The sequence below is a fragment of the Pan troglodytes genome, chromosome 9 (genome assembly GCF_028858775.2).
Source record: "Pan troglodytes isolate AG18354 chromosome 9, NHGRI_mPanTro3-v2.0_pri, whole genome shotgun sequence".
NCBI lineage: Eukaryota > Metazoa > Chordata > Mammalia > Primates > Hominidae > Pan > Pan troglodytes.
The window spans coordinates 124661721-124675548 of NC_072407.2; the positions used below are offsets into that span (position 1 = coordinate 124661721).

A 13828-nucleotide genomic window follows, 5' to 3' on the forward strand; every position below is an offset into this window, starting at 1 on the left:
AGACAGTGTTGGAGGAGCATGCTGTACTGGATTTCCTGCAAATGTAGCCTACTCAGGAGGAAAAGTGGGGCTCCATTGCTTGTTTCATTTTTCTTTTCTATTTTTCTTTTTATTTTTTTGAGACAGAGTCTCACCCTGTCGCCCAGGCTGGAGTGCGGTGGCTCAATCTTGGCTCACTGCAACCTCCGCCTCCCGGGTTCAAGCGATTCTCCTGCCTCAGCCTCCTGAGTAGCGGGGATTATAGGTGTGCGCCACCACGCCGGCTAATTTTTTGTATCTTTAGTAGAGACAGGGTTTTACCATGTTGGCGAGGCTGGTCTCAAACTCCTGACCTCATGATCCACCCACCTCAGCCTCCCAAAGTGCTGAGATTACAGGCGTGAGCCACCGCACCCGGCCCCTTGTTTCATTTTTCTATAGAATATATTTGCACTTAATTTTATTATTTAATAGGAAACATGCTCATGGTTCAAAGAACAAAATGATAGGAAGGTTTACACACAAGTTTGCCCTTCCCTCTGTGCTCATCCACCCTGTTGTCTCCACACCTGCCAGAAGAAACCACTCTTATTTGTTTCTTGGGTATCCTTCTAGCATTTCTTTTTTTTCTTTTCATGTCAGAGGGGTAATATACCGACATCGTAACAAGGTTCGAGGGTGGCACATCTCAAACACGCACGTGAACACCCAGTCATTACGCTTATGAACAATAAAAAGATCACCTTTCGGCATTTATTTCTTTTCTTTCTTCTTTTTTTTTTTTTTTTGAGACTGAGTTCTTGCTTTATCACCCAGGCTAGAGTGCAGTGGCGCGATCTTGGCATACTGCAGCCTCCGCCTCCCGGATTCAAGCAATTTTCCTGCCTCAGCCTCCCGAGTAGCTGGGATTACAGGTGTCTGCTACCACGCCCGGCTAATTTTTGTATTTTTAGTAGAGACGGGGTTTCACATGTTGGCCAGGCTGGTCTCGCACTCCTGACCTCAAGTGATCTGTTGATCTCATCCTCCCAAAGTTGCTGGCATGAGCCACTGTGCCCAGCACCAACATTTCTTTATGCAACTATGAGCAAATGGGATCATAGATTCTTCCTGTTTTCCCTTTCACTTGTAGGATGTATCAACAAGGTCTTTGAAAAATCAAAGTCATATTTGCTAAGGGATTTCTAGCTAGTCCAGTTATTCCTTCCAGAGTGAAATAAAGGGAAGCAGAAGCTTTGCTGTGACTTTGTCTCCCTGTTATGTAAATGAGGGACAATATTGTCCGCCCTGACTCCCATGTGGGAAAGTAATAAGTAATTTCACATTTATCAACCATTTTGAGCTTTCTGGCAGAAGGGATGCTCAGAGTAGTGCTGTTTTGATGGTTTCTCAGCAAAATACTTCCCTCTTGTCCACGGGTCCCAGGACTTATTTTTAAAAAAGGATTCCGATTGCTAATTGTTAACAAGTTGCTGGGTTTTTTTCCTCCCCTCCAGCTCTTCCTTTCAAAACTTCTGAGCCTTAATTGGCAGCCCCGTTTTCTGGCCAGGCCATGTGTGTCTGATTTTAAGCCGCGTCCTGCCGGGGACTCCTGCTGCACACATGTGCCTGCAAGTGCTCCCCCAGTGTCTGTTGCAGAGTTCTTTCGTTTTGTTTTTTTTTTTCCACCACATGTGCTGAGCCACACAGAAGCTTTAAGACTCCAAATCATAGCGCAGCAGCGAGCCAGTGTTGGCTGTAATTAGCTAGAATTGCAAACTCCTGGTCATAAAGACATCATGTCTTACTCCTGGTCATAAAGACATCATGTCTTTGCTTACCGTGGTGAATTTCCTGCGTTCTCTAAGGGTCGCTGGAGAGGCTCAGAGGAAGGAAGTTGCCTATCAATTGAGGGAGGGGCGAGACTAGATGATCCCCAAGATGCCTTCACTTCTAAAATTACACTTTAATGACATCTTCTCCAGGGCCCGCCTGTCCCCACGTAGGGAGTGAATCACCAGGCCCAGCAAGCCCCGTGGAGGCCTCCGAGATGGGCACCCGGAGACAAGGACAGCGAGGCTATCGTCTCGACACCACGGGACCTGGTTACTGTTTTGAAAGGGAATTGGTTTTGTTTTGCTGGGACGCTTCCTGGAAGTCTTTTCTTGAGGCAGTGTGTTTATCTGGTTTCTTAGGTAGAGCATAAGGCTGTTTTCTCTCAGACGTGGACTTGGCAATGCGGAACTCAGTTCTGGGCTGTGATTCAAAGCCTTGCCAGCTTCGTGAATTCAAGAAATCCTTGTTTCCACCCAAAGACCCAAAGAGACTTTGAACAGTCATTTCACCCTCCCCGCACAGCTGGGCCGGATGGCAGCAGTGGCCCAGTCCCTATCCTGAAGGCTCCTTACCTAGAGGAAGTCCACCTCACTGGGACCTTCTCCTGCCCTGTAGTTTTAGCCCATTTAATCATTATTATTATTATTATTAATTATTTTTAGAGATGAGGTCTCCTGTGTTGCCCAGGCTGGTCTCAAACTACGGGGCTCAAGCAGTCTTCCTGCCTCAGCTTCCCAAGGTGCTGGTATTATAGGCGTGAGCTACCACACCCGGCCTTAGCCCATCTTGAGGTGAAACTATGCAGTTGTTCTGGGAGGATCTACATGTCTGTCCTCCATGAGGATGCAGAGTCGTTGAGTTTACATGGGGAATATTTAGCTGTCCACGTCGTTTCTGTGGGCTTCCCTAGGCTGACCCTGGAAAGGGTTCCGGACGCTACTTGGGAGATACTCCTTTTTGCAAGTTGGCACAGACATCTTTCTGCCTTTTCTTTGTCCTAGGACCACTCTTTATGGTGTTGCTGTTGAAGCAGGTGGGGGGATTGGGAATTAAGCATAGCTGACAGGGTAAAATTTGAGGAGCAGGAAGCTCATAGATGGGGACCACCTGCCCAATTTCTTTATCTTAGGTCTGAGCTGTTAAGACCCATAGCTACTTCTCTTATACTTATCAAAGTTTTCTTCTCCATTGAACATCTCCCTATTTAAATATTAGCCTCCCCAGGGAGATCTTTGTGATTCCCCAGCCTAACATGGTGTTTGGCTCACTGTAGATGCTCAAGAATTGGTTGTTGGATTGGGTACCCCATTCAGCAACATTTGTTGAGTGCCTAGAATGCGCTTTGCGCTGTGCTGGAGTCTGGTGATGACAAAATCTGATAGAGCCCCTCCCCTTAAACAGTTTATCATCTAAGAAAAGAGAGACATCTGTGTACTTCCAACATCTAGCAGAGGGGCAGAAACAAAGTCATTTGGTGGCTTTTGAGCTTAGAGTCATAAAATGTCAGAGCTAGAGGGTCTTAGGGATTGTTAAATCCCTCCCTCTCACTTTGGAAGTTAAGAAACTGATTGGTCAGAGACTTGCTCAAGTCCACCCGGTCAGATAGGGACAGAGAGTGCTCAGCCTACCGTCCCTGCTTTCGGCTCTTTCTATCACCCCATGCAGCTTGTCTTTGGCCTTTAACTAGAAAGATCAAATCATGAAAAGTAGAGGGAGTACCAGAGAGAGCAGGAACCCACTTTCATTGCAGGTCTACTGTGGCTCAGTGACCTAAATCCTGGGAGGACTGGGAGGCTCTGGACAGTTGCTCTCTGACTAGGACTGCGGAGTGAGTACTCCAACGCCACAGGGGCCAGCTCCCTGCAGTTCCCACTGAGACTTATTTCTCCAGAGGCCAGAAAGCCCAGAAGATGAAGCCTTGTCACTTTTGGTCTTGTGGCCCGGTTCAGCTGAGATGCCACGTGGTTCTTGTTGAGGGGAAGGCGTGTGAGAGGCCCTGGCGCCTGAGCCACACACTGGGGCTTTCCATCCTGCTGAAGTCAGGACCTTCATTGGCCCTGATTCAAACAAACTGATCGGAAAAAGACATTTTTGAGACCATCAGGGGAAAATGAATGTGGATTTGGTATTCAGTGATATTAAAGAATGATTATAAATGTTAGATATGATAAAGGCAAGTGATTACGTTAAAGATAAAACAGTTCTTATCAGAGATGCATGCTAATGTCTGGGTTGTTTTAAAATACTCTAGGGTAAATAAATCTTTATGAGTATTTTGGAGTAAAATGATATAATACCTGGGATTTGCTTTAAAATGTTCCAGGCTGGGCACGGTGGCTCATGCCTGTAATCCTAATACGTTGGGAGGCCCAGGTGGGAGGATCACTTGAGCCCAGGAGTTTGAAACCAGCCTGGCAACATAGCAAGACCCTATCTCTACCAAAAAAAAAAAAAAAAAAAAAAACCCTAAAAAGTTACCCAGGCAGTTAGCTTCGTACCTGAGGTCCCAGCTTCTTGGGAAGCTGAGCTGGGAGGATCAGTTGGGCATGGGAGTTCGAGGCTGCAGTGAGCCATGATCATGCCTGCACTCCAGCTTGGGTGACAGAGTGAGACCCTATCTAAAAAAAAAAAAAAAAAGGCCAGGTGCAGTGGCTCACACCTGTAATCCTAGCACTTTGGAGGCCGAGGCAGGTGGATCACTTGAAGTCAGGAGTTCTAAACCAGCCTGGCCAACTTGGCAAAACTCCATCTCTACTGAAAATACAAAAATTAGTTGGGCGTGATGGTGTGTGCCTGTAATCCCAGCTACCTGGGAGGCTGAGGCAGAAGAATTGCCTGAACCCAGGAGGTGGAGGTTGCAGTGAGCCGAGATGGCTTGGTGGCTGTGGAAGAAGTGGCTTCCACAGACATGACAGGGTGTGGGTGACATCACACGGGTCCTTGAACAATTGCACTCACGTTGTGGGGAGGTTCCTGCCTTTCCATGTGTCCCCTAAGAGACCCAAGGACTTGGCCGGGCACAGTGGCCAAGGTGAACTCCATGCCATCCTTGGTATTTTCCATTCATGTTGCCAGACCATGTCTGTTTCAGGTCAGCCTCCTCAGACACCCAGAGAGGCCTATCCTAAGCCAAACCCCCTCACAGAGGTGTAGGGCCAGCACTGCACATCGCTGCACAACTGAGCTTGCCTTCTCAGCCCGCTGTGATGCAAATATTTGGATTCTTTTTTTTTTTTTTTTTTTTTTTGAGACGGAGTTTTGCTCTTGTTGCCCAGGCTGGAGTGCAATGGCATGATCTCGGCTCATCGCAACCTCTGCCTCCCAGGTTCAAGTGATTCTCCTGCCTCAGCCTCCCTAGTAGTTGGGATTACAGGCATGTGCCACCACGCCCGGCTCATTTTGTATTTTTAGTAGAGGCGGGATTTCTCCATGTTGGTCAGACTGGTCTTGAACTCCCGACCTGAGGTGACCCACCCGCCTCGGCCTCCCAAAGTCCTGGGATTACAGGCATGGGCCACCACTCCTGGCCAATATTTGGATTCTTATTCACCTTCTGTCCTTGTCTTGCTGTCTTTCATTTCCCTCCCTGACAGTGGAACCTTCACTACTTCTGCCCCCTAAAGGTTTTGCCATGTCTGCAATCCCCATAGTCTCTACAACATGATTTTCCTATTACAGTGGCCCCTCCTTATCCTTGGGGATACTCAAGACCCCCAGTGGATGCCTGAAAGTGCAGATAGCACCAGACCCAATTGGGCCAATCGGATTCTGTTTCAGGTCATGTCTTCCACCCACAAATTTAACACTTTTTCCATCCTAACTAAGCAATTATCATGCACTATGGCTATAACTTTTGCAGTTTGAGGTGTGGCAGCAAAACCAGCACAAATTTCTTCTTCCTTCTTCACAATCTCATGGATGGAAAATGAGTTCTTACTGTAGAACTCGGTGACTTTGGCATGCAATTTTTTTTCTTTCATTATTAAGTTGAGAACTTTCACCTTTTCACTTAAATGGAGAACTTTATGTCTTCTCTTTTGGGATATCCAAATTGCCAGCCTCACTACTCTTGCATTTTGGGGCCATTATAAAGTAAAATAATGGTCATGTGAACATAAGCACTGCAATACTGGGACAGTTGGTCTGATAACCTAGACGGCTACTAAGTGACTAACAGGCGGAGAGTGCAAACAATGTGGATTCACTACTGCATCCACAGCCTGTATCCAGACTAGACAAAGGGATGATTCATGTCCCTAGTGGAATGGAGTTGGATGGCTCAAGATTTTATCATGCTACTCAGAACGTCGCACAATTGGAAACTTGTGAGTTGTTTATTTCGGCAATTTTTCACTTAATATTTTTGGACCACAGTTGACCACTGGTAACTGAACCCTTGGAAAGTGAAACCACAGATAAGGCAGGACTGCTCTACTAGTTTGTTTAAATGTTTGCTCTACTAGTTTGTTTAAATGTTTGCTGTCTTGTCACACTCACTACTGAGGTTTTTGTACCCAGACATGTCCTAGCCTAGAGCACTGCATTCTGGTCTTCCCATGGCCACGTTCTTTAGTACAGAGTGAAGAGTTCTTAGTTTGAAGGAGATGTGCATACCCCGGAGCCTATGTGTCTCCCACCCCGACGACACACACACACACACACCATGCTCTGGATATTAGGAACACAAATGATAGGAACCTGCTTCCGGGGTGTCTCCCCCATCTCCAGTCTCCCGAAGACAGACAGCCCTAGCCCTGAGGATGACAAAGGAGCTTCTGTTTGTGGGGGTGTGGACACAACTTTGACATCTTCTTGGGGTACTCATGTGCATACATGTGAGGACCCTCCTGGTACCCCCACAGAAGCCAGGGTCTGAGCTAAAAGCAGATGGAAGCAGACCACAGGAGAACAGACCAAGGCCGGCTGGCTGCTGGCTCTTCCCAGGTTGCCATACCCTGACACACAATGGCAAGAAGTCTGAGCCTCTAACCAGGTTGTTATGAAGGTATATTGGCCAAGGTTGGAGGCTAAGGCATATTTATGAGTTGGTTCGCTTGATTTATTATTTGTAAACATTTAGACATTGGCGTATGTGGGCCTCTCTTTATACTCTTGCCCAGGCCCTGCACGTTGTAAGTCTCTGTTTCCTAATGGAGACACAGGAATTTTGCTCTGGGCTGGACTTCATCTTGCCTTAAGGAAGGCTTGTGTTCTTCCATGGTATTTCCTGCAACTTGTAAAATACAACTTGTAAAGTCCTATTGTAGCCCCACGTATTTCCTGTGTTTATAATGGAGATGAAATCATGGTTTGTCTTTCCACCACCCATCTTTCCACCCCCAACAACCCTCAATTAGATAAACTAACAAGCTAATTAAAAATAGCCTTAAAGTAAGGACACTTGTGTAAACCAACAACTTTATCAGAAAAGGTTTTCCCTGGAATTTCCCATCCTCATTCAAAGGGACAGGCAGTGTTCTGGATTCCAAACAATAGATTCTAATCAATAGCTCCTCCTATTCAAATAGTGGCAGAATCCTACCTGCCTTCCTTCCCTCCAGTGGAATGTTAGTATCTCTCTCAATGAATCATTAAAATTCCTGGCTTGTTATGATGTACCCATCACTATACCTACATAATATCAAGCAGAAAGCTTTTGAAGGCCTTTTGGGATAGCAGAGCAAGGGTCTCCCCACCCAACTGGTCATATAATTGGCTTTTCTCTCTTTAAAGACTCGAAGCCTTTGTGCTAAACAGAAAATGCCAAAGGTCTTTGGATATGGGGAGTCGAGTGTAGAGGTGGGGTGTTGGCTTCATACACAGCAGAAAATGTTTCCCTCCTTTGCTGTGGAAGACTCACCTTAGCAGCTTCCCACTCACTCCATCTCAAACCCAATTAAATTTTAATTCAGATCATCACGAATACAAAGTGCTTTCTTCAATCTCTATTATTTCTGGAGTTCCCTGGTGTCCAGTTTAAAAAATTCTTTAGGGAAAGATGTCTGGCAGTGATTGGATGAAGGTATTGACTTTGGAAAGAGGAGTCTTAACATCAACAAGTATGTCAACGATAAGTCACTAGAAACAAATCCCAGCCATCCAGTTTGCTTGTTTATGTGGTTCAAGTGCCTCACGCCAAAGCATGGCCCAGATCCAAGTTTCACATCAGTAATTCCTGCCATTCAACATGTTTAGCTTTTGTTTCTTAATGGGTGTTGACAGACAATCTACTTCCCATAATCCTCCATTCGCAGCTGCCTTCATTGATGTATTCATTCCACACATGTGTTGAGTAGCCCTGGAATTTTTGCCTTACAGACACCCATGGATATGTCAACAGATTATTATTGCAATGATAAGAATATATGATAATAGAGGTATGTATAGCACTGCACGAACTCAGAAGAAGTAATGTCTTATCTTATCAAAGAACTAGAATATCTTAGAGGATGACTGTTGACTTGTATCTTGAATGATGCACAAGAGAATTTACAGCAGATTTGAGCAGTCAAAATTTAATGTCTCCTCTCTTTTTTTTGTTTTGTTTTTGAGACAGAGTCTCACTCTGTTGCCCAGGCTGGAGTGCAGTGGCATGATCTCAGCTCACTGTAACCTCCGCCTCCTGTGTCCAAGCAATTCTCATGCCTCAGCCTCTTTAGTAGCTGAGACTACAAGTGTGCACCACCACACCTCATTAACTTTTTGTGTTTTAAGTAAAGATGGGGTTTTGCCATCTTGGCCAGGCTGGTCTTGAACTCCTGACTTCAGGTGATCTGCCTGCCTCAGCCTCCAAAGTGCTGGGATTACAGGCTTGAGCCACCACGCCCAGCCAAAATTGAATGTCTCCTCTCTTAAGATTTGTACTTCAAAAGCTTTTGGTTTTCATGAGCACAGAAAAGGGGCTGGTAGCCTGGTGATCAACTGTGGGCCTTATCAACAGCTACAGTGAAGAGGAAGACATTGAAAAGAGCTTGACATGGCTGAGCCTGAGGAAAGGACTTGGCCTGAGCAGACGGGGATTCCCAAGGAGAAAGGAAGAGGCTCAAGGTCTGAAGCCACTGTGCTCTGACCCCATGTCTTTGCTTGAGTGGTGTTCATAGATTTACTAGTTGTTGGTGGCTTCCAGTATACCACTGGGGTGGGAACTGGCTGTCCAGAAAAGCCATCTGGGAGGGACACTTGGTGAGCACACTGTAATCTGGCTTAGCTCAGCATCCTGAAGATGTGGTGTGCTTCACAAGCAAGCCTCACTCCAGCGACTGCCTTGGTTTACATCTTGAAATAAGTCCTCATCACTGGATGAGTATTTTAAGATGCAGCTTTCATCAAGACGGTTTCATTAAGGCAATTCCAGTAGAGTGAATAATCATTTTCCCCCCTCATCAGATGTGCTTAATCTTATAGAATTATGATGAGTTTAATCCTCACTTTTTAAGCTGTATCTTAAAAAAAAAAAAAAAGAAAGAAAAAGAAAAAACCCTTAGAGAAATGATCCTGCATCTGTGTCAAACGTTTCCCTCTGCATTTTCAGATCTGTCTTTTCTAGGTCACCATTGCTCTTTATGGCTTTCCTTATCACAGTTTTTTCTAACTTCCTGTTTCCTAGCAAACTTTATATAAACTCATTTTATTTTTACTTAAGCCATTCAGGAGTGAACTTTTCCCCTTTTTGGAGGCCAGTACTTTTTCTGCACCTTATTATTATTGTACACACGAGGGTCAGAGTTATTTCAAATGTTTTGACAACCTTCAATTATTTGCACTTAAGAGGTTGAGTAGAGAAGAAGAACTGCGTAAATTCCAAGCAAAATGACATTAGAACAATCACATGGATAATACCCAATAGCATATATTTCTCGTTTGTTTATTTGCCCTTGGAATGTACTTAAAATAGTATTTTTAGTGCACTAAACTGCTTCATTTGCAGTTCTTACACTAGATGGGCAATGAAATTTACAGTCCCCAACATGTGGGTAACAGAAAGCTAGTGTAATATAACTCTTTCCTAACCAGAACAGCTTGTCACAAAGACAGGCTAAATACACACTCTTCTAGTTAAGGAAAGAAATGCAATGCTAGATGAACAGGAAGGCCTGTTCCACCAACCCAATTCACAAAGACCTAGACCTCATTCCTTTAGTTATTAAACATTTGTTGAGCACCTAATATGTGATAGAGGCGAGAGATTCAAAGAAGAAAAAGACATTGCCCTGTCTTCTTTGGGTTCGGTAAAGGAATACACAGTGTGGGAAATGCCCAGAGAGTTCTGAGAGTCCCTAGTAGCAACAACTAATTCCACCATATTTCACAGAGAAATATTTGATCTGGACATAGAAAAGTATGTCGAAGACATCTATCTACTTGTCGAAGTGGGGAAGCCGAGTTCCAGGCAGAGGGCCCAGCATGTGCAAAGGCAAAGAAGAAAATGAGGTCGTGAGGGAGGGAGAGTTCAGAGTTGTGGGATGTAGGGGGCATGAGAGCGAAGTGGCGGCTTGAGCCTAGAGACATAGATTTGGACACCATCTGAAAAGGATTTTACCTGTAGGTAACAGGGAGTCCCTGAAGGTTTAAGCAGAGGTAATATGGTTACATCTGAGCTCTAGAATAACTGATAGCAATGTGGATGGTGTATAAAATGGGAGAGAAGACAGGAAACCAGAGCAGACTTGCCAGGTAAGAGACAAAGATATTCTGGCCCAAGACAGTGGAGGTTCAGAAAGGGGAAAGGCAGTGCAGTTCAGCCTCATTTAGGATGCCTTGGTACCTGGCAGAGAAAGATAGAGAAGTCAAGAATGCTTCCTAACTTCTTGTTATTTCAGCTTTGTGCCAGTTCTCCAAGTGCACAGATAAAAACATCTACTGCTAAAGCCCAACTCCCTCTGCTTCTCGGTGTTCTTCCATTTCTTCTCAGAACTGTGTAACTCGTCCCTAGAGTTTTTTCGGACACAACCTCATTCTATATTCTGATGCTTTTAGTTCTGAGAACTACAAGTTCTCATCATGGGCATCATGCTAGAAGTTAAGGCATGCAGAAGGGAGACCTGGCCTTTTTCTCCAAGAAGTTCATAAGCTTATGGAGGAGAGAGACAGATAAAACTCTAAATACTAATTCATGCAGAATGGAAAAAAAAGGGCTAGGGGAACACAGAGAGAATGCTGGGAGAATTCAGGAGTTTATGTAGAAGGTGGGGCTTTAGCGACGCTCTTCATTCTTACTGAGCATCTACCTCATGGCCTGTACTACACTTAGCACTGAGATCAACAGGCTAACACGCACGCATGATGAGAAGGAAAACACACATCAAATAAGTAATTAACTACAAGCAGAATGCATGCTGGGAAAGAAATGCAGGGTGTCATGAGAATGTGTAACTGGGAGATTTAAGGATCGGGAAGCCAGGCGTGGTGGTTCACACCTGCAATCTCAGCTACTTGGGAGGCTGAGGAGAGAGGATCACTTGAGCCCAGGAGTTTCAGTCCAGCTTGGGCAACATAGTGAGACCCTCTCTCAAAATGAAATGTAATGGAATGAAATGAAGAAATGAAAGGAAATAAAGGATCAAGGAAAGCAACATAGAAGATTTAAGCTAAGATTGAGAGGTGGGCAGAGATATTACTGTAGGGAAGGGAAAGAATGTTCCTGAAGAAAGAATGCATGCCCACTGCTCAGCTGTGAGAAAATGTGGCACGTTCAAGGAACTGAAAGAAATCTAATGTTGCTGGAAGAGGGTAGCCTAAAGTAAACCAGGGAAGGGCCAGAAAATGGAGCATGCAGACAACTTAGCCATGTTAAGGTTCTGGAACTTTACGCTAGAGGAAATAGGGAGCTACTGGGATGTTTTAAGAAGAAGAGTGTATGATTATTATTGTATATTTGGAGAATAAATTGGAAAGGGCAAAACTGGAAGCAGGAGATTTTAAAAGCTGCTGGAGTAGTCAAAGCGAGGGGTGATAGGGGCTTAACACAGAGAGAAAACAAGGGATAAAAGAGAACCAGTGTCCAAGAAATTTAGGAGGCACACATGGACAGGACTTAATGATGAATTAGATAGGAGAGGTGAGAGAAAGAGAGAAGTCAAGGACAGATCTTAGGTTTCTAACTTGGGAAATTGCATGGATGCTCTGCCCTGAGCCAAGAGACTCTGGAGAGAAGCAAAATTGGCGGGGAAAAAGGTGAGTTCACCTTTTGAACACATGAGGTTTAGTGCAAGCAAGATATTCAAGTGGAGATTTCTAGTAAGGAATAGGTCACGATGCCAGAGGGTTGAGCAGGAGAAACTGGAGGGACCTGGAGACTAAGGGCATCCTTAGCATGTAGAAGCCGGAGGTATGGCCCAGGGAAGAGCTGAGATTACCCGGAGAGAATGAGTAGAATGTATGGAGAAAGACTGGACAGATTCCTGAGAAATACTAGCAGTTAAAGTGCCTGTAGAGAAGTCAGAGTTTACAAAGGAAACTGAGAATAAGCCACTAGAGAAAAGGGCAAAAGACAAACCAAAGGGGCATAATCAGGAAAGTAAAAGTAGAGAACAAAGGGAGGGCTCCTAATAGGAAATGCCGTTGAGAGGTCAAGAGACAAAAATCCCATTGAATAGAGTGTGGTGACTCAGATTCTCACTGTTACTTACTAAGTGACCTTAGACCAGTTATTAATTTTACACTGAGCCTCATCCATAAGTTGGAACGATTGCATTGTATTTAGATTGAAGTCTTAATACATGTGCAGTAAATCTTAGCCATTATTATTCAATGGCATGAATAACTATTAGGGACTTTGTTAGTGGGGAAGTGCCAAATTAGAGTGACTTTTAGCTGAAGGGGAAAGTGCAATTGAGCACTTGAGAGAGGCTGTTTAAATGCAAAGAAGCAGTTCCAGGGAGGAAGAGATAGAAGACAGAGGAGAAGACAGGCTTTCAGTGGGAATAAAGTAAAGCAACACAGAAGGACAGGCATGGCAAGAAGCCTGAGGCATGGGGTTACACAGCATGACAACAGATGTGGTCAAGTGCAATGGTCAGGAAGAGGCAGGAAGAGCTACGGTGGGAGTTGAGCCTGTAAAGAATGTTACATTCGTCCAGGCACAGTGGCTCACGCCTGTAATCCTAGCACTTTGTGAGGCTGAGGTGGGCAGATCACCTGAAGTCAGGAGTTCGAGACCAGCCTGACCAACATGGAGAAACCCCGTCTCTACAAAAATACAAAATTAGCTGGGCGTGGTGCATGCCTGTAATCACAGCTACTTGGGAGGCTGAGGCAGAAGAATTGCTTGAACTCAGGAGGAGGAGGTTGTGGTGAGCCAAGATCACACCATTGCACTCCAGCCTGGGCAACAAGAGTGAAACTCTGTCTCAAAAAAAAAAAAAAAAAGTTACATTTATGAATTTGAATATTTGAATTTTGCTTTGTGTGGATATAAGGGAGCCATGGACAGTTGTACAGGAGTGGAAGGGTTTGTTTTGTTCTGCTTTGTTTTGTTTTTGAGACAAGGTCCCACTCTGTTGCTCAGGCTGGAGTGTGGTGGCATGATCACGGCTTACTGCAGCCTCAAATTACAGGGCTCAGGGATCCTCCTGCCTCAGCCTCCTGAGTAGCTGAGACTACAGCATGTGCCACCACACCCGGTTGATTTGTAAATTTTTTGTAGAGACAGGGTCTCACTACGATGCCCAGACTGAGGAGTGGAAAGTTTAACTCAACCTGTTTTAGAAAAATTATTCTAACAATAGAGAGAAGTATGGATTATAGAGGAGGAGGATTTAGAAAAGAGCTGTCCACAGTGTGTGGCTGGGGGAGGAATTTTAATAGAGAGCAAAAAAATCACTTGTAAGCATTTAACCTTGGCTAGGTCACTTAACCTCATCAAGACTCAGTTTCTCCACTAATAAAATGGGAACAATAAGATTTCTCTCTGAGGTTCTTTTGGGCATTGCATTTTCTATCAAGTACCTACTATAGTGCTTGGCATACAGTATTCTTCTTACGCTCTATCCTCCTCCTGACAGCTCCATGCTGTTGGTGGGTATCCATGGTCGGG

At 44.8% G+C, this 13828-nt stretch overlaps 1 protein-coding gene and 1 non-coding gene across 7 annotated transcripts in view; one reads left to right on the forward strand and one right to left on the reverse strand.

Moving 5' to 3' along the window:
* The window catches only part of UBASH3B (ubiquitin associated and SH3 domain containing B), a 158339-nt gene that overhangs the window by 69686 nt on the left and 74825 nt on the right, over window positions 1–13828 (forward strand). The gene's annotated exons all lie outside the window — the stretch shown is intronic.
* LOC112204922 (small nucleolar RNA U13) lies at window positions 616–719 on the reverse strand. The gene has a single exon (XR_002938665.1). It is a non-coding gene; the product is annotated as a small nucleolar RNA U13 (small nucleolar RNA).